At 42.7% G+C, this 18,941-nt stretch overlaps 1 long non-coding RNA gene across 1 annotated transcript in view; it reads left to right on the top strand.

Annotated features, from left to right (window-relative positions):
- The window catches only part of LOC311597400, an 81,093-nt gene extending 63,811 nt beyond the window's left edge, over nt 1-17,282 (top strand). The window contains exon 5 of the long non-coding RNA XR_014779214.1: nt 17,035-17,282. This is a non-coding gene — a long non-coding RNA (uncharacterized lncRNA). The remainder of the gene's footprint in view (nt 1-17,034) is intronic.
- The last annotated feature ends 1,659 nt before the right edge of the window (nt 17,283-18,941 follow it).

The following is an 18,941-nucleotide window of genomic DNA, read 5'->3' as shown; positions in this document are numbered from 1 at the left end:
AGGCTGAATCAGCCTCTCAGGGCTGCCCCAGCCTCAAGGCTTCCTCTGATCTCAGCTGAAGCCTTCGTCAGGATGGAGTCACAGCTCCAATTCTCCCTCTCTTAATCCTGTGTCCTTCCCTTCCTCTTCACAGACGTCAGCCCCCCAAAATACTAAGTGCTGTGATTTGAATTTGCACCCCAAAATTACATGTTGGGGCATAGTTCCTCCCAAATAGTTTGATGGGATTTGGATGGGGGACATTTAGAAGGTGAGGCCAGTGTTGAGACTAGAAGGTTTGCAAGAAGAGGCGCAAGGACCAGAGTTTGCTGTCACAGGATGTGATGCTCTGTTCCAGCTCATGAAGCAGCGAAGGGGCTCCTTTCATCAGACCCTGAGCAGGTGTCAGCATCAGACTGTTGTCACCCTACTTCCTCCCAACTGTTATGTATTCACCTAGTCTCAAGCATTTTGTTAAAGTGGCCGAAAATTGACGAAGGTATTAACAAACAACTTGTGTTTAATCTCCTTAGCAAGTTGCCAGCTGCCATCCACATAGGCCCTGAATGAAGGCAAACCTGGTCCCATGCTGCAGCTTATAGGAAACAGAGTGAGCATCATGTGCGAGGTACTGAAGGTCAGGAGTTTGCCTCATCATGAGAAGTTAGAACTCAGTTTGTGACTTATCTTTTCCCAGGGAAAGATGTAGCTTTCAGAATAGCAACAGCGAATGTGAGAAGAGCTGAGAGGATAAAGATCCAGGTGACAGAGGTTCTGGCCTTATCCTGATAGTCTGGGGATAAATAACTGTATATTTTACAGGCCTAGAAGTGACCCCCACAAATTATAGCATTCATTACCCTAGCAAATGCCTATCTGCAACCTTACTGTACACTCCACATCCACAGATTGATTGAGAATACATAGGAGAAATTTGCCTTTGTTCTCAGTTGTACAGGCTTGCTTTTACATTTATTTTTATTCCATATACAACATAGTACAATGTAGGTAGCATTTTACAGTGTACTAGGAGTCATGTGCAACCTAGAGATAATGGAAAGTGTATTATAAAATGTGTATGGTTATAGGCACATACGTGTCATTTTATAGAAAGAATGTGAGTGTGTAGATTTTGGTACCACAAGAACTCCTGAAAATAAAGAAGTTCTGTATCCAGCAAGAGTGTCCCTAAATTATCTTTTCCATCCTTAAAGAGAGGATATTTAACTCAGTTTGGTTTTGATGGGACTCGTAGACCTATGGCCTTTCTGTTTTGAAATACGAAGAGAGTGTAGAGGTCCTGATGCTCGGTGCATTCGTTGCTGAGCAAACATATTTAGTCTCAAAGGGAGCCAGACTCATTGCGGGCAACACAGGCCTGCCAACTACATCCAGGACCCATACTCTACTCACAGGGGGCACTCAGTCTGTGCTTCCCACTGAATCTAGCCACACCCTTCCTTCACAGGTGTGCAGCAGTGGAGGGGTTCACAGACATGGTGTGTTTATGTGTTCTTGTGGCTAGCTACCAAGCATGCGTTAAAATAGGGAAAATGCAGACAGATTAAAAAGGAGTGTTGGACTGGTAGGTCCTACACTTCCTGAAACAAAGGAAGTCCCTTATGACTGTGGGTCCAAGGGCCCAGAGGAAACTCTGGAAAAAAAACCTTTCAATATGAATCATTGCATTAGGAGCTCTGCTTTCTCCGAAGTCCAGCCTTGGGACTGGAGACGGCTCAGCACTTAGGAGTGCTTACTGCTTGTGCAAAGAGCCTGGTTTGGTGACCACCACTTCCATGGTGGCCCACAAGTGTCCTGTTACAGGGCAACAGCCTCTGCTAACCTCCTTCCATGGGCTCATGTAAGCACACACCGACAATAATAAATAAATCTTTTTAAAATTGTCTACAGCCTTAAGTCACTCTGTTGCTTCCTCAACCCTTCAGGTGTGTAAGATTCTGTTGCCGACAGCCAAGTCCCACACAGACCTGCAATCCCTGCAGGTCATGATGAGGAAATGTCCCTGGCTTTTTCCCCTGAGAGGACGCAGAGTCAGGAATAGGTATGTCCGGAATGCCTAACAGGAAGCCAGGTACAGCAACAGTGACATAACAGTTATTCAGTTACACTCCTCCACGATACTAGAGCCTTCCTGTCGACCAGCGTGACTTGTCAAAGTTCATGCTTGAACGCAGCCAAGGGCAGGCATTAGTGCGCAGGCAGCAGCAGACAGGGAGAGAATAGGAAGCTAGCAAGGCTTGTCTGCTAAGATTCCCCTCCGCCTCTCAGTGCAGCGTCTCTTCCTCCCGAAAGTTAGACAACCACTTTCTAGGATGGGAGTCACACACTCTGCTATTGGACAAGACAAGGTTTCTTTGGGGCCAGCTCCGAGACAGGGAAAGGCCGAGGAGGGCTTTGGGAAAACAGAGGTGGGGGATGGGGGTGTTGCTCTGATCCCTATGGCCTCAGAAAGGGAAGACTTCACCTTGACGTTTCTGGCTTACCTTGGGGAAGAACAATGAAGGAAGAGAAAAGGGAACAGAAGGCAAGAGGGAGATTTGCTCTTAAAACTCCAAAGATATTTTCTAAGCCCCAAAATGGTGAAGGTGATCTTTCTGCAAGATGGATTTTGAGGAAATGCACTTCAAAGGGAGAGAGAGAGCAACAAGGTCATAGGTCACAGACCCTGTTACAACTGCACCTTCATCTCCAGGCTCTGAGAAAGTAACCTCTAGACCAAAAATGGGTACTCAATACTTCGAATGAGTGACATTTTACGAAGAGTGTCCATGTTTATGTAGAAAGCAGCCAAAAGCACACAAGTCTGTGTCCAAAGAAGTAAGTCTCAACTTACTTATACTCAGATTTGTGATTTATGCCATTTCTACTATTGGTAAAGCAGCCTTATTTTGAAGAGATGGCTATAAATCTACACAGTGGCCTAGGTCTCAGGGTCAGCAAGAAGTCTTTCCTCGCAGCTCATGCTTTGAAAAGGATAAGGTTAACTTCAGATTAGTGTTACACCAACCCACAGGAAAAATAAGGGAAAATGACGTCTCATTAGTGACTGGCTACTAGCAGACAGACCACGGTTGGCAGTGGTCGTGGTTGGCTATGTAAACGCCTCTCATTTGCTGTAAGATGTTGCTTAGCTCCATTGTTAAAATAACAGCATGTGAATGTTTTTCTAATGGAACACTTTGATTTCATCACTAAAACATCACACATCCATACGCACACTCTCACAATTACCATCTATGCTACCTTAATGTGAACAGAAGGGGTGGGTATTTCGTGTGTGTCTTGTGAAACTGGTTTTCTTTGGAGGGGGTGCTGGCATTTCAAAACACATCTCATTTCATTTACCTTACAATAAGAGTAATACTGTCTATGAGAAAATATTCTCTCCACCAGCCAAAGCAAATTGTTTTAAACTTCAAAAGAAAAGTGACATATTTTTCATTTTTGCTTCTAGATTTAATAAAGATAAAAGGCAGACTTTAGAGGCAAACACTCTGTTTTCCTAAAGGGGAGGGAAGTATTTTCATTGCAAAGACCCGTAGAGAACCAGTGACACTTTGTAAAATCATGGCTAGACTAAGAGAGGATTAGTTTTCTGCAATATAGGCACTTAAAAGTAGCTGGTGTGCACGTGCGTGCGTGCGTGCGTGCATGCGTGCGTGTGTGCGTGCATGCGTGTGTGTGTGTGTGCGTGCGTGCGCGCGTGTGTGTGTCTGTGTGTGTGTGTGTGTGTGTGTGTGTGTGTGTGTGTGTGTGTATCTTATTCTTAAACCTTTGTTCCTTTTGGCCATGGCAGCTTTTGTACATGTTGCTAGGAAAACACACTTTTTTTTTCCTTTTTTAAATTAATTTATTCTTGTTACATCTCAATGGTTATCCCATCCCTTGTATCCTCCCATTCTTCCCTCCCTCCCATTTTCCCCTTATTCCCCTCCCCTATGACTGTTCCTGAGGGGGATTACCTCCCCCTGTATATGCTCATAGGGTATCAAGTCTCTTCTTGGTAACCTGCTGTCCTTCCTCTGAGTGCCACCAGGTCTCCCCCTCCAGGGGACATGGTCAAAGGTGAGGCACCAGAGTATGTGAGAAAGTAATATCCCACTCTCCACTCTACTGTGGAGAATGCTCTTACCATTGGCTAGATCTGGGTAGGGGTTTAAGGTTTACCACCTGTATTGTCCTTGGCTGGTGCCTTAGTTTGAGCGGGACCCCTGGGCCCAAATCTGCCTATCATAATGTTCTACTTGTAGGTTTCTAGGACCCTCTGGATCCTTCTACTTTGCCACTCTCCCATGTTTCTCTCATCTAGAGTCCCACTAGAATGTCCTCCCCTCTGTCTCAGTTTCCTGGTAAGTGAAGGCTTTCGTGGGACATGCCCCTTGGGCTAATATGCAGATATAAGTGAGTATATACCATTTGAGTCTTTCTGCTTCTGGGTTAACTCACTCATTATGATCATTTCTAGCTCAATCCATTTATCCACAAATTTCGGGAATTCCTTGTTTTTAATAGCTGAATAGTATTCCATAGTGTATATGTACCACAGTTTCTTTATCCATTCTTCTACTGATGGACACTTAGGCTGTTTCCATGTTCTGGCTATTATGAATAAGGCTGCTATGAACATGGTTGAGCAAATTTTTTTGTTGTGCGATGGAGCATATTCTGGGTATATTCCAAGGAGTGGAATAGCTGGGTCTTGAGGAAGCCCTATTCCCATTTTTCTGAGATAGCACCAGATAGATTTCCAAAGTGGTTGTACTAGTTTGCATTCCCACCAGCAGTGAAGGAGTGTTCCTTTCTCCCCACATCCTCGCCAGCATGTGGTGTCGCTTGAATTTTTGATCTTAGCCATTCTGATGGGTGTAAGATGGAATCTCAGAGTTGTTTTGATTTGCATTTCCATGATGATTAAGGAGGTTGAGCATTTCTTTAAGTGTTTCTCAGCCATTTGATATTCCCCTGTTGAGAATTCTCTGTTTAGTTCCAAGCCCCATTTCTCAATTGGGTTGTTTGGTTTGGTGGTGTGGAAAACACACTTTTAATGTCCCAAGTTATGCATGCATTATAGAGAGTGTAGACTGTGTCCATCACACCATTACTGGTCAGAGGTCTCTAACTTTCTTTCTTGTGGTATAAGAGATGTCCTAAAGTGCACTCTGGTCAATATTGTCCCAAAGAGCATTTGCGGTGTTTAAAACGTTTTCTGTTGGATGAATGATAAGCTCCTTTTAATTTAAACATTTCAGCGTTTGGGGGGTGACATGCTTAGGCAGGTAGTAGGTGAGGCATGATGGGATGAACTAGATTTCTTTTTTGTTCTTGTGACTTTGATTTTTTTTTTCTGCATTTGAAATGTACCTAGATTAAAAGACATCAAAACTCAGCTGTCATTATACCTAACTATGAGGGTTTGCTTTGTAGCTCTTTTGCTTTGGGCTCTTAAAAATACAAGTTTTTTTTTTAAATAACTAAACATAGTTCCCAGGGATAACATAATAACATAGCACAAGAAGTTACCCTTGTACATGAGGCTGGAAATTGCAATACTTTTAAAGTTAATTTACTTCTAATTCAAATTATAAAACAAGATAATTTATATAATTGTGACAAAATATTTTAAAATATAATTCAATAAATGAGTCAAAAAAGGAGGAAGATTGAAGATTTTATTTATCACTCATCAGCCAATAAATTGGGTTGGGCCTGGCTGTGTGATTCTTCTGCTGTTGTAGTTTGGTCCCTTGGGTATAGTTGTTCAGCTGCTTGTGATATAGTCAGTAGATGACTTCTCTCAGTGTTGATTGATTCCCATCAGTTGCATCTACACACTTGGCAGGTGCCTGGTTACTGAGTACAGTACCTCACTTGTCTCCCACATGGCAGCTCATCCTATAGATGTCCCGGTTCATAGAGAGGAGCCCGGAAGGAGGAAAAAGAGAAAGAGATATCAAATATTGCAAAGTCCTATGAGGCCCAGACCAGTATTAAAATAAATCCCAGGCTGCCAGGAGACCTAGCCTCAATATCATCTCTACTGTTTTTGTTTTGTTTTGTTTTTAAATACATTTATTTTATCACACATGTATAAAACAAACTACACACAGCAGGGAGAACCATATGACAATCATTAGTTCTATAAATGTTACGGTCATAGTGGTTTGGCTATTTGTATTTGTCCAGCTTGAAGAAAATGTCTTTCCTGTCTTGTTGGGTCCAAATTTTGGAATGAAATTCAATATCTATCCTATCTCAACTCTAAGAACTTAACTTCTTTATCTTGATTTAAAAAGATCTTATCCCCTAACCAACTAAACTTGATTGTAAAACTATCCTATCTGGCCAAAGATTTATTTTTATGTGAGTGTCTGTCTTTATATATGTATGTGCAACACATAAGTGCATGCAGTTCCCACTGAGGCCAGAGGGAGGCACTGAACCCCATGGAACTGGGGTTAGAGATGGCTGTGAGCTCCATGTGAGGGCTGGGAAGTGAGCCACGTCCTCTGCAAGGGCAGCAAGTGCTCTTAGCCACTGAGTCATCTCTCCAGCTTCTTCATTTTATTGTAATTTATCTTTATTCTTGAGAGTTATCTATGTGTATATGCAATATAAGCATATCCATCCCAGTTTCCATCTTCAGCTCCCCCCAACGTGTCCCCCTCCCAACTTCATGTCTTTTGGGGGAGTGGCTAGGGAGACGGATAACCTACAGAGTCCAGTGAGTGCTGCCCGTAGGAGTCTGGGTGTGAGGCTGTCTAATAGAGCATGGGAGACTTATCAGTGGCTAAATCTTTAGTAAAGAGTAACTTTCTCTCTCCCAGGAACTATCTGCTACCCCTAGTGCTTCAGAGTGGAATGGGATCTGGGTACCACTTCCCCGACCTAAGCCAGAATTTCAACTGGCTTGATGTTGTGCAGGTAACCAGAGCTTCTCTGTGTTCAGAGTGCGATAGCCATTTCATACCCAAAATATAACACTTTACTGAACTCTTCAATATCCTTTGATGCTTACATTCTTTCTGCCTCATCTTGCAACATTCCCTGAGCTTTGATGGCTGGGAGGAGGTTGATAAAGATGCCTTGTATAGGGTTGAACACTCATGGACTCCATCTTGGTCTCCACTGTCACATTTCAAGGGCGTGGATGCAGGACAGACAGAATTCATGACAACGTCTACAATATAAAAAAGCATCAAATTGCTTCTTAAACAAGCAGCATCTGCATAATTAGACGCTGTGGTTAAAAACACACATTGTACTTGACTTTAAACATGTTAATAAACACGCCATTGCTTGAAAACATAAAGCTGGAATTGATGCCAGCCAATTTCTTAGTATTCAGGTCACACTTGAAAAAAAGTGAACGTCAGTAAGGAAGTGGGACAAGAAAGAAGTTTTAAGGGTACACTCTGGTGCAGGGGACCCTCCAACCTGACACTCTAGGCCAGGGGACCCTCCAACCTGACAGGTTATAGAAGATAAATAAAAGTGGCAACAGAGGCTGAGGAAGAAGTAAAACAAAGAGGAAAGGAATTGTCCACGTCATGTTCAACAGGAAGGATGGTGTGAAGTGCTGCTGAGGCGGGAGGTGACGTGAGAGTTGAGTGGAAACCATGATATCTGCACACCAGGACAGTGGAGACCCTTGCAGGCCTAAATCAGGGCTTGGATGAAGCCTCACTGGGGAATGTTTAGAAAGCAAAGAAAGAGAAAACTTGAGGACAGAAAGAGAAGAATCAAAGACAGAAAGAATCAACTGCCATTATGCCGATTTTGACATAAAAGCAGACAAAAAGGAGAACGCGTTTGTAGAAAGCAAGGCTGATAAGTGGAAGATAAAAGAAGACTCAAGATCCATGACGTTTATCTGTGACACCTAAAAATCAGGGTGGGTGTGGAGTAGAAAGCTCACCCAGGAGCAGACAAGACGCCTGCCGCTGAAGACCTAGAACTCAGAGAAGCCTGCCACCAAAGACCCAGAAGTCAGACTGCTCCACAAACAATACGCAGAAAGCCTGGGGTCAACAGATGACAGAGAAGCCTACCCTTCCTACAGCCTTTGAGGTCTAGACTCACAAGGCAGTCCGGGAAGGGAGGATGTCTGGGGAAGATCACTAGGAGACAGAGACAGGTGAAGGAGCAAGAGTTCAAGTTAAGGAATGATCAGGACTAGGGATCACAGCTGAGCCTGAGTCTCCCTGAATGTGAACTCGCCCTGGCCTCTTTCAGACTATATGACACTGGACACATCATTTGATTTCTGTAACCTTTGGTGTCTCCATCCTCGAACTTGCTAATACTGACAGTGTTCTCCTAGCCAGGTTAATGGAGTGGTTGCGTGGGGTGAACCACACAGTGTGTCACTCCTAGGAGTTTCCTGGCCCCTGGAAAACACATATTAATAGCAACTACTAGTTGTAAAAATACTTTCTGACAATTTAGGTTCATTCTTTTTTTCTCTTCTTTTGCTGTTATTGCTAAATTTAAGTTTGCACAAGGTAAAACTAACCACGTTAATGTTTACACTTCAATGGCATTAGTGCACTACAATGTTGTGCAGCCACCACCTCTCCCTCCACAGTACTATTATGATGTCAAAAGTAAGCCTGATCCCACTTAGGCATCATCTGCGCTCCTCCTCTCGTGGTCCCTGACAACTGCTTTGCTTCCTGTCTCTGCGGATTGACCTCTTCTGGATATTTTGTTTGGATGGAATCATAGAACCCATGCTCTTTTTTTGTGTCTGTTTTGTTTTCCTTATCATGTTTCCAAAGCTCATCCACAGGGAGGCGTGTGCAGAGCCTCATCCCGCTTCCGTAGTTGAGTTATAGGAGTGCATCTTTGCCACTTTGTGCTCACCACTCATCCGTATCAGTGGATAAGAGAAAAATGTTGCGTCCACTTCAAACGACATAAATAGTACTCTATGCAGATTTACATACAAATATTCTATTGCTGGGTCATATGGCCTCCTGTTTTGATAACCCAGAACAAGCTTATTGAGTATGTTTTTCTTCTTGTTCATTCAACTGCAAAGATCAATAGTCTGGGACCTTTTCTTTGCATACTGGAACCTGGAACCCAGTGGGTCTCTAGAGAATGTGTCTTAAATTCGACAGAAATGTTATCATTGTTAGACACTGGTACTTGTGGAAGATACCAGTGTGTAGGTTATGAGATTGTGTGACCATTGTGTCTTAGACCCTGGTCCATTGTACAGTTCATATATGAACCACATTTTTAAAAAATGAACTGTTTGCATATCCTCTGTCATGACATCATGACCAAGGGAGCTTATAGAAGAAATAGCTTATTGGGGGTTTACAGTTTCGGAGCATCAATCCATGTTCATGGTTGGGGCATGGCAGCAGCAGGTAGACATGACAGTGGAGCAGTAGCTAAGAGCCCTGGTGGTGAAATAGCTAACTGAGAATGATGTGGACTTTTGAAACCTCAAAGGTCACCCTGCCATTGACAGGACTCCTCCAACAAGGCCACACCTCCTAATCCTTCCCCAAAACTTTAACCAATTGAGAATTTACCATTCAAATATCTGAGCCTATGGGAGCATTCTCATCCACCCCACCATGCATGCCACTTGAGTCTTAGAAAAGTACTTGCAAATGTAATCAATGCTTAGCGTGAGGATTGCATAATTCCCTCACATGATAATTCCCATTTCTAGACATTTCTTCCCAGAAGTGAGGCAGGGCTTTCTCCCTTGTATCTCTCTGTATGCCTTTCTGCTAATTTGTGCAACATGGCTTAGTTTCTCCCTTGGCTTAAAGTTGAAAGTGTTTCCAAATGCTTCAAAATGTAAATAGCATTCTTAGCCCACAGGCTAAGTACAAAACAGAGAAAGCATCAGTTTTGTCCGGTGAGTAATTGCTCGTGTATCCTATATCATATACCACATTGTGCTGTGTTTAACAGTGGTACAATTTCAGGATGAACTTCAGCATGCAGATCCAAAGTGATATACATACAGCTTCACAGGCAGAAAACATACCTCCGACATACCTGTTGGGAAAGTGTGTGTGTGGCAAAATGCAAATATCCTACAGCCTATGAGCTGTAAGTGCTGTGATGACAGGTGAACAGACCTGCTGAGGCATCCCTTGGCTGATTCAAGGACTCGTGAATAGGAATCACAAGGTGAGAACCAAATCTCTTTAGGTACATAATATAGAGAAGAGAGGGAGGAGTCAAGTGTCTCTGAGTGACACATAAGAATGAGTCCCAAGAGGACAGAAGAGACAGAATGAATGGGAAGAGAGGTCTGTTGGTCTCCAGTATTCATAAAGACTGAGTGGAAAGGAAATTCAGGCTTATCATGGAGCCAAGGAGCCAGAGCCAGAGGGAGTCCCTTGAACCAAGGAGTGGATAAAGAAATGAGGTATCAGCAACAAAGACTGGTTTGTCTCTATTACAATGAAATTTAGAAAATCCGGTGGGTTTTTTTTTATATTCTTTTCCTAAAATGAGATCTCAAGAATAACTAACGTATTGACCTGCAAGAGACCTTGGAAATTCTCTTAATGGGGTGTTTTTATTGTTCTTAGTCCCTCTGGATGCCATCTCCTCCCTTGACAACCTCCAGATACAGTTTATAGCTACTGCACTGAAAACAGGCTCTGAGCGTGAGACTCCTCCTCTGTTATCCAAGTCCTCGCCCACTAATTTGGTCTTCCGCAAAACTGATGAAAACCTGGCATACACTGACCATACTGGGATTTCTCATTTTCCCAAAGATGGTCATGAGACCTCCCTGAGCCTGCTTTGCCCTCAGATAATATCTCCCAACCCTTGACACTTTTATCATGGACCCGTCATCCCTTCAAATACCTTGTGTGTCTCTGGTTTTCCACCTCAGTTCAACAACAGAAACAGACTAAAAACGTTATTTGCTGATGACATTCCAGTTACAAACCATGCTTGTCAAAAGAATACAGGAAGGGAACGAATCTGTTCAATGCTCCTCACGCTCAAGTTTGGTTTTGGTTTTGGTTTTCTCCCACAGGACCAAGTCTGTGAAGAGTGTTCATTTAGTTAATAGTAATTGTGTTAGTACGTTTAACATCTTATGACAATCTAAACAGCAGCAATGTTGACTGTGGTGCCTAACCTTGCTGCCCCATGTACACAGCTGACAACTGCCTCACTTGGCTGGTCTTCCATTTTCTGCCTTTTACAATGAACAGCTTGCTTGTAGAGGTGTGGGAACTTGCCAGGCATTTGCCTGTGTATAAGTGGTGACACCTGGCTTGGGATCCACAACTGGACCTCTGGGTTGTCTCTTGAGCCTAGATGGCGTCCAGGCAGCCGTTTATTTCTCACAGTTCTGGTGACTAAGTCCAAGGTACTCTCTACTAGGCATGGAGTTTCAGGAGGGTGCCTTTTTGGATGTGTCAGTAGGAGCCTCATCTTCTCGTATTGTCACATGGCCAGGAGCAGAGAAAGAAGAGCCACGTTCTCTGCAGGCTCCTCTACTAATGGCATTAATCCCGTTATGAAGATTCCACCCCTAGGATGTAAATTAACCCTGTGACAGTACCTCCCAAAGACACCACTTCACTAGAGTTTCAACATGCAAGCTGGGAGGCAGGAGGAACACAAATTTGTGTGTGTGCATTCATTACTTCCTCTTTGCTCTGACCCAGTGCCTGACAGGAAACAGCTTAAGGGAGGTATAGGTTATTTTGGTTCACAGTTCAGAGGATATGGCCCATTACCACGGGTAATGCGTAAGCACAGGGCCAGCTCTTATCTGTGCAGTCGGCAGAGGGAGGCTACTTGCTCATGTCTTGACATACCAAGAAGCAGACAGCTGGTCCAGGCAATGACTTGTAAAGTCCACCACCACTGACCCACTTTTCCCAGTAAGATGCTATGTCCTAAATGTTCCATGGTCCCCTAAAATGGGCCTGTGTACTCAAGCTCTTACGGACATTTCCCTTTCAAACCATAGCAATGTAACCTAAACTACATCTCTTTGGTAGTTTGTCACTAGTACTCAGCGAATTCTTTCTTCAACAACACCTTCGTGTTTTATTAAGGTCATTTCCAAATCTTTGCTGTTTCTTGGTCTAGAGATTTTAAAATGTCATCTAATTAGGTAACAAAAGTCTCAATCAATACATTTTCACTATCCTTGTCCCTAAGTGGACGCTTACAAGTCTGAACTTTAGTGTATAAGTATTAAAAGCAAGAGGTACTAAATCCCAGACTCTCTGTGAGTGATGTGTCTAGGTGCTAGGTCTCTCTAGTGTTGCAGACTGAGGTACACCAAGTATACAGCTTACCAACGTCACATGGCTAGAAGTTTGGACCATCTTTTTTAGTGTTTTAATTTTTTTTAATTTTTATAAAAGATGACAGAAGGAATTGAACATGAATTGGCAGAATACAGCAGGGAGACTTCTAATAGTATGGATGTCTGGCTTCTAAACTTCATTCTAGAACTTGCTCACTGGGTTTCAAATCTTTTTTCTTTTCTCTCTCTCTCTCTCTCTCTCTCTCTCTCTCTCTCTCTCTCTCTCTCTTTTCTGTTTCTTTCTTTTTGGTTTTTTGAGACAGGGTTTCTCTATGTATCCTTGGCTGTCCTGGACTCCCTTTGTAAACCAGGCTGGCCTCGAACTCACAGTGATCCACCTGCCTCTGCCTCCTGAGTGCTGGAATTAAAGGCAGGCATGGACCACCACACTTGGCTCTTTTTTCTTTAACTGTAGAAGAAAGGCTTTGTCCCAGAACAAGAATGGTCTAACTATATCCCTCAAAGTTTTACTGGAACATCCCCATGCCCATTCTATTACATATGTGCATACATACATACATACATACATACATACATACATACATACATGCATATATTCTATTACAAAGGCCATGGTGGCTTTCATTCTACAAGGGCTGAGCTGAGGAGCTGCCAAAGTGTATATCATTGGAAACATGTGTATGGAGCTATACAGAGGCTGTCCCTTGCAGTCGCAGTTCAGCCTCCTTAATCAATCTAATATTGTCATCCCAGAATGTAGCTAAGATACCAACACTTTGCACCAGCAGTAAATAAGAATGTCAAATATTCACACACACACACACACACACACACACACACACACACACACACACACACACACATTGCTTTCAGTAAGCATGCCCATCACGTAAGCCTTAAGAAGCTTTGAGACTTGGAATTGGGTAGCAAATGCTTCACTATTGTTCTGGGAGGATGTAGGCACAGACATCCTCCCCCGGGAGGGATACACCCTGACTTGAATGAAAGGAAAACCCACAGTCCCCAGGCACACATTCTAAGAGTCTGTAAATGGTTCTGCTTTGTGGGATTTACAGAGACAAGTTTCTAAACAAAATATAGACACTAAATCTTTGAAGAAAACTGCCAGCATGAACAGAGGGCTCATATGACAAGGCAGCCATCACAGTTATGGTTCAATATCAAGAATTCAAGAGCTGGATGTCAAAGGCTGTATTTCTTCCTTGTACCTTTTGTGCTCCGACATCTGGGGCATTGTACAGAACTTCTGTTAATATGAACCTCACTGGGTTTTGGCAAGCATTGGATGGTATCATCCAAGATACATCATTTAGCAGAGCAAGTGCTCATCTCTATATAGGGCCTGGCTAATGGCTGTCTCATTGGGTTGATGAAAGAGTTAAATGATAGTTCCCATAGTGTAGCATTTAGGACAACACTGGATGTATTAGCCACCATCACTGGTGTCTATGAGACATAATACAAATTCTGAAATAGTCTTTAAAATGTAAGAACAATACTGGATGTATTAGCCACCATCACTGGTATCTATGAGCATAACGCAAATTGTGAAATAGTCTTTAAAATGCAATTTTTAGTGTGACTTTTAAGACTGAACAAAAGATCTGGCATAAAAATAGGATATGGAAGATAGTTTAAGCATATCTGTCCTAATTGAAAAGGAAGGGAAGAAGGAAGGAAGGAAGGAAGGAAGGAAGGAAAGAAGGAAGGGGGGAGTCCTGGAGGTTGTCAAAGACATTCAAGAGACACAGTGCAAAGCATTTCTGACTCCTTGTAATGGACCCCATTATCCAGCAATGTCTGTTTGGTTCCATGCAGAGAGGCCCTGAGATCTCTTCCTGGCTTCACAAGCTCAAGACAAAGTCATGATTGAAGCTGTAGTTTTTGTGTTTCTTTGTCCTGTTCAAAGAATATATTGAAACCCTCTGTGGCTATGGTGTTGAGACACAAGGCCTAATGGATGTGTTTAGATTATGCCAACGGAGTTATTTCTGATCTATTTAATGATGGAGTGATGTTACTCTACAGAGGATGTGTGGGAGTGTATTTGCTTGCTTGTGCTCTCTTGCCATAGAAGACACACACACTTTCCCTCTTGGGGATGTCACAGTCAATCACTCACCTCAGACATACAGAAAATGGACCCTGATTTCCTGGCACTTTGATCTCAGTCTTTGCAAACGGCAAAACTGTGCAAGGATGAATTTTTGTTCTTGGTAAATCATCCAGTCTTGGGTATTTCATTATGGCAACAGAAAATAGACTAAGACCATGAGAGTGGTACAAAGCCAGTTAGGAGTCTCTGGAGTAAAACCAGAATCAACAGGTCGCCTCACCTCTCACACGGTGCTCACAGCACGATGCTGAGGATGCTGTTTAGCCAACCCGACATTACCATATCATAGAAACATAATTTAAACTACATACCTAGTTTCATATTTTCTATTAGTCATATTTATAAAATAAATAACAGGACTAGAGTATATCTCAGTGGTAGAGGGGGTGCTCAGGGTATATAAGACAGCAATTTATGGTTTTTAAAAAATTATTTAGGGGCTTTGTGTGTGTTACAGCATGAGTGGAGAGGCCACAGGGCAACCGGAAGGGGTCAGTTCTCTCCTCCCAACATGCAGGCCCTAGAAATCAAACTCAGGTGATCAAGTGGACAGGCAAGGGATTTTACCTATAGGCATAACTTGCTGCCTGCCCCCAATAATAATTTTAATAGCATACTTTATTTTATCCAGTGTATACAAAAAGTTTAATCATTTCCATGTACAACCAACACAAAAGTCCATTGACATATCTTACACTGTTTCTGTCATTACAGCCTTTAAAAAATAATAATAAACCCTCCTGCCTGAATGCATGTTACAGGGACAGCACATCCCCAAGTCCTGCAGGTTCATGCACTACATGTGGCCAGCGGTCCCCATGTCAGAACACTCCTAAACTCTTAGGAAACCACTGGTCCTTGTCTGTCAGATATATTGGGCCAGAAGGCTGAAGAAGATGCTCCAACGTTACAGAGAGTTTTGGGTGACTCTTCAGGTAGAAAACTGTCTCTGTCATCTTTTCATTTGGAAAGCTACTAACCTGCACTCCCGGCATACTCAGGTAATCAAGTTTACTCCTTCTCAAGTCTCTGAGGGAGTTGAAGACCAGGTAGCTTAGTTTCACAATGAAGCTTAGTTGTTTAGGGGATAAGATGTTTTTAGGTCTAGATAGGTGATCTAAGTTGATAATGACAATATGTGATGGAGAATCATTTATATTCAGAAATTTAAATGCACCAAGATAGGAAAGATGTCTTCTTCAAGGCTGTCAAATACAAATAGCAAGTAGCATTTATATAATTCCTGATTGTGTCACAGTTCTTCTTGCCATAGGTAATCTATTGTGTATATGTGTAATGATATAAATGTATATATACAAAAATAAAATGTAAAAAAATATTGGAAAAGAAAGAAACAAAGAAAACCACTGGTCCTAAGGTGCCTTTTGGGAATGGGGACAATGACAAAAGCTGGAAGTCCCTGGTTCATTAACAAGACTTAATCCACAACACTCACTGATAATTATTGCTCTAATAAAGTATCAGAAGCGTCAAGAGGGCAGACCCATGAGGAGCTCCTGAAGGAGCTCATGTGAGATTATGTAATATGGCTTCCAGCTGAAGGGGGGAAAAAAGCATTACTGGGTCTTTGAGTTCTTCCAGTAGCACGTAGGGAAAACATGTACAAGAATGTTCATAGCAGATTTTATTCGTAACAGCCAACCACTAGAAGCAACCCAAATGTCATTCAGAGAGTGAATGGAAAATCCACATCATGAACACGGCAACAAAACAGAAAGAACTGTTTTGAGCTACTGAGCAACTCAAATAGGTCAAAGGAATTATGGGTAAAAGCAAGTTCATCTCAAAAAGTTTTTGTACAACACATTTAAAATTAGAAGGAGAAAAACACATCAGTGATTGCCATGTGCTCAGGTGTGGTAGGGGATAGCGGTGTGTGTACAGAGTGGAAGCATGGGACAGCCTGGCAATACTGACACAATTGTGTATAGACTTAGTTGACATGAGATGAGCACATCTGTGTGATAACATCGCATAGAATGCCTTACACTCACAAGCACACAGATGAGTACATGTACTGTGGTGAAAGGCGAACATGGTTGTCTTACTTAGGGTGATTATAGCTCTGATGAACCACCATGACCAAAGCAACGCGGGGACGGAGGAAAGGGTTTATTTGGCTTACACTTCCGCATTGTAGATCATCATTAAAATAATTCAGGACAGGAACTGAAGCAGGGCCAGATTCTGGAGACAGCAGCTGATGCAGAGGCCATAAAGAGGTGCTGCTTACTAGCTTGCTCCCCTTGGCTTGCTCAGTCTGCTTTCTTATAGAACCCAGGACCCTCAGCCCAGGGATGGCACCACTCACAATGGGCTGGGCCCTCCCCCATCAACCATTAATTAAGAAAATGTCCTACAGGCATACCAATAGCCAGATCTTACGGGGGCCTTTTCTCAGTCGAGGCTCCCTCCTCTCCGGTGATTCTAGCTTGTGTTACGTTGACATAAAATGAGCCAGCACACCAGTCTTGTGGGTTGTACTAATGTCAACATGCTAGTTGTGACTGTGTATTGACGGTGCAATGTATAACCCTGAGAACACTCAGAGCAAAGGGAAGTGGCTTCTCTATTCATCTTTTCTTTTGGTTTCTTGCAGCCTCCTATGACTCCGTCATTCTTTCACTTTACGAAGGAACAAAATATGTTCACAAAGAAAGGCTCTTTAGGAAAAGTAAGAGCTGTCTAGAAGATCCAGGCCCTACAAGAAGCAATTCCAATGGGACTCCAAGACCAGGCTCCTCAGAAGGCAAAGGGGAAAGTAAGTTGGCCAATCATCTGTCTATGAATTCAGGGCCAGTGCAGGGGTGTAGGAAGAAAAGATGGACTTTGTCAGAAGCAAAGCAGTTCGGGTTTGAGAACCCTCCTCTGCAGCTACAGGATGCGTCTGCCTCAATCCACAAAGTGTGTATCACAGCCTTCAGGAGCCAAGTAGTATACTTATTGTGCAGTGATCCAACATGTAATTTTAAAACCTTACAGAAAGGGACAGTTAGGGCACATATACATAGATCCACCAGCTAGCTGCCTTTTATTAAAACTGCAGCTTACACGCCTATGTTTCTGTGAGGGACTCAGTTCTTCCAGGGCACATGTGAAAACATTGCTTTGTATGTTTTGTCACTTTCCTGATGGTAAAACATTGGTGAAAATCAATATTAACGCTTAAAGTGCTAGCCTAGAGAAAACTGACCCCTGAGAGTACACAAAGAAATGCAATTTGTAGGTTTTGAACTGGCCACAAGAGGGCTTATTTTAGTCTCAGTGAAATAACCCATTGCGATCTTTGAGTTCAAATTCATCTTTTACAGGGAAAAAATGAATTGGAAACCAAGCACTGGGTATCTTGCCATCAGTAATATCTGGCTGCGCACACAGTTTGTAAAATGTGAAATTGGTTGGTCACTATCCAATATATGCTTCCAAGTTGGTTTCTTTTTTCTTTTTTCTTTTTTTTCTTTTTTCTTTTTTTAATTTTGGCATCCTCTGTGATGGAAACCAGCCACACTTTAAAAGCATGCACACAATTTCTTTCCCCAGTTGGTAGGTAAAGTAGAGCCAAGTGTCATCTTTATTACTGCCAGTTTTGTTATTAATATATAGATCCGCATATTGTGCAGTTCAGTAAGAGTTCTGCAGACGTTAGCTCCTTATTTATTATTTAAGATAATTCTCTCAGGCTACAGAATGAAACTTTCCCAAGCCCACCTCTGCCCACACCCATCTCTGTTTACTGGCATCAGACTATTTTGTTACAACCTTTAAGGAGAAAGACTCATATTCGTCCTGAGATGTGACTTAGTTTTAGGAAAAGAAAGTCTGGAGGCAGGAGATGTATCAGTTTGCTTGCCTAGCATGCATGGAGTCCTGACTTCCATCTCCAGCATCATAAAAAAATGGGCATGGAGGTGCACACTGCACCCAACACTTAAGAAGTAGAGACAGCAGAGGGGAGAGCATCCTATTGGGACTCTAGGTGAGAGAAGCATAGGAGAATGGGGAAATAGAAGGATCCAGAGGGTCCTAGAAACCTACAAGAAGAACATTATTATGGGTAAATCTGGGCCCAAGGGTTCTGCTCAAACTATGACACCAGCCAAGGACAATATGTGCAGTAAATTTTGAACCCCTACCCATATCTAGCCAATGGACAGGACATTCTCCACAGTTGAGTGGAGAGTAGGGACTGACTTTCACATGAACTCTGGTGCCCCATATTTGACCATGTCCCCTTAATGGGGAGGCCTGGTGGCACTCAGAGGAAGAATAGCAGGCTACCAAAAGAGACTTGATACCCTATGAGCATATACAGGGAGAGGAAGTCCCCCTCAGTCACAGTCATAGGGGAGGGGAGTAAGGGGAAAATGGGAGGGAGGGAGGAATGAGAGGATACAAGGGATTGGATAACCATTGAGATGTAATATGAATAAATTAATAAAATATATTTTAAAAAAGAAAAAAAGAAAAAGAACCATTTATTTCTTACCTTCTAGAAACTCAGAACTA

The sequence above is a fragment of the Acomys minous genome (genome assembly GCF_964271855.1).
Source record: "Acomys minous genome assembly, chromosome: 5".
Lineage (NCBI taxonomy): Eukaryota > Metazoa > Chordata > Mammalia > Rodentia > Muridae > Acomys > Acomys minous.
The sequence above is the reverse complement of the archived record's forward strand: the minus strand, read 5'-3'. Positions and strand labels throughout refer to the sequence as shown.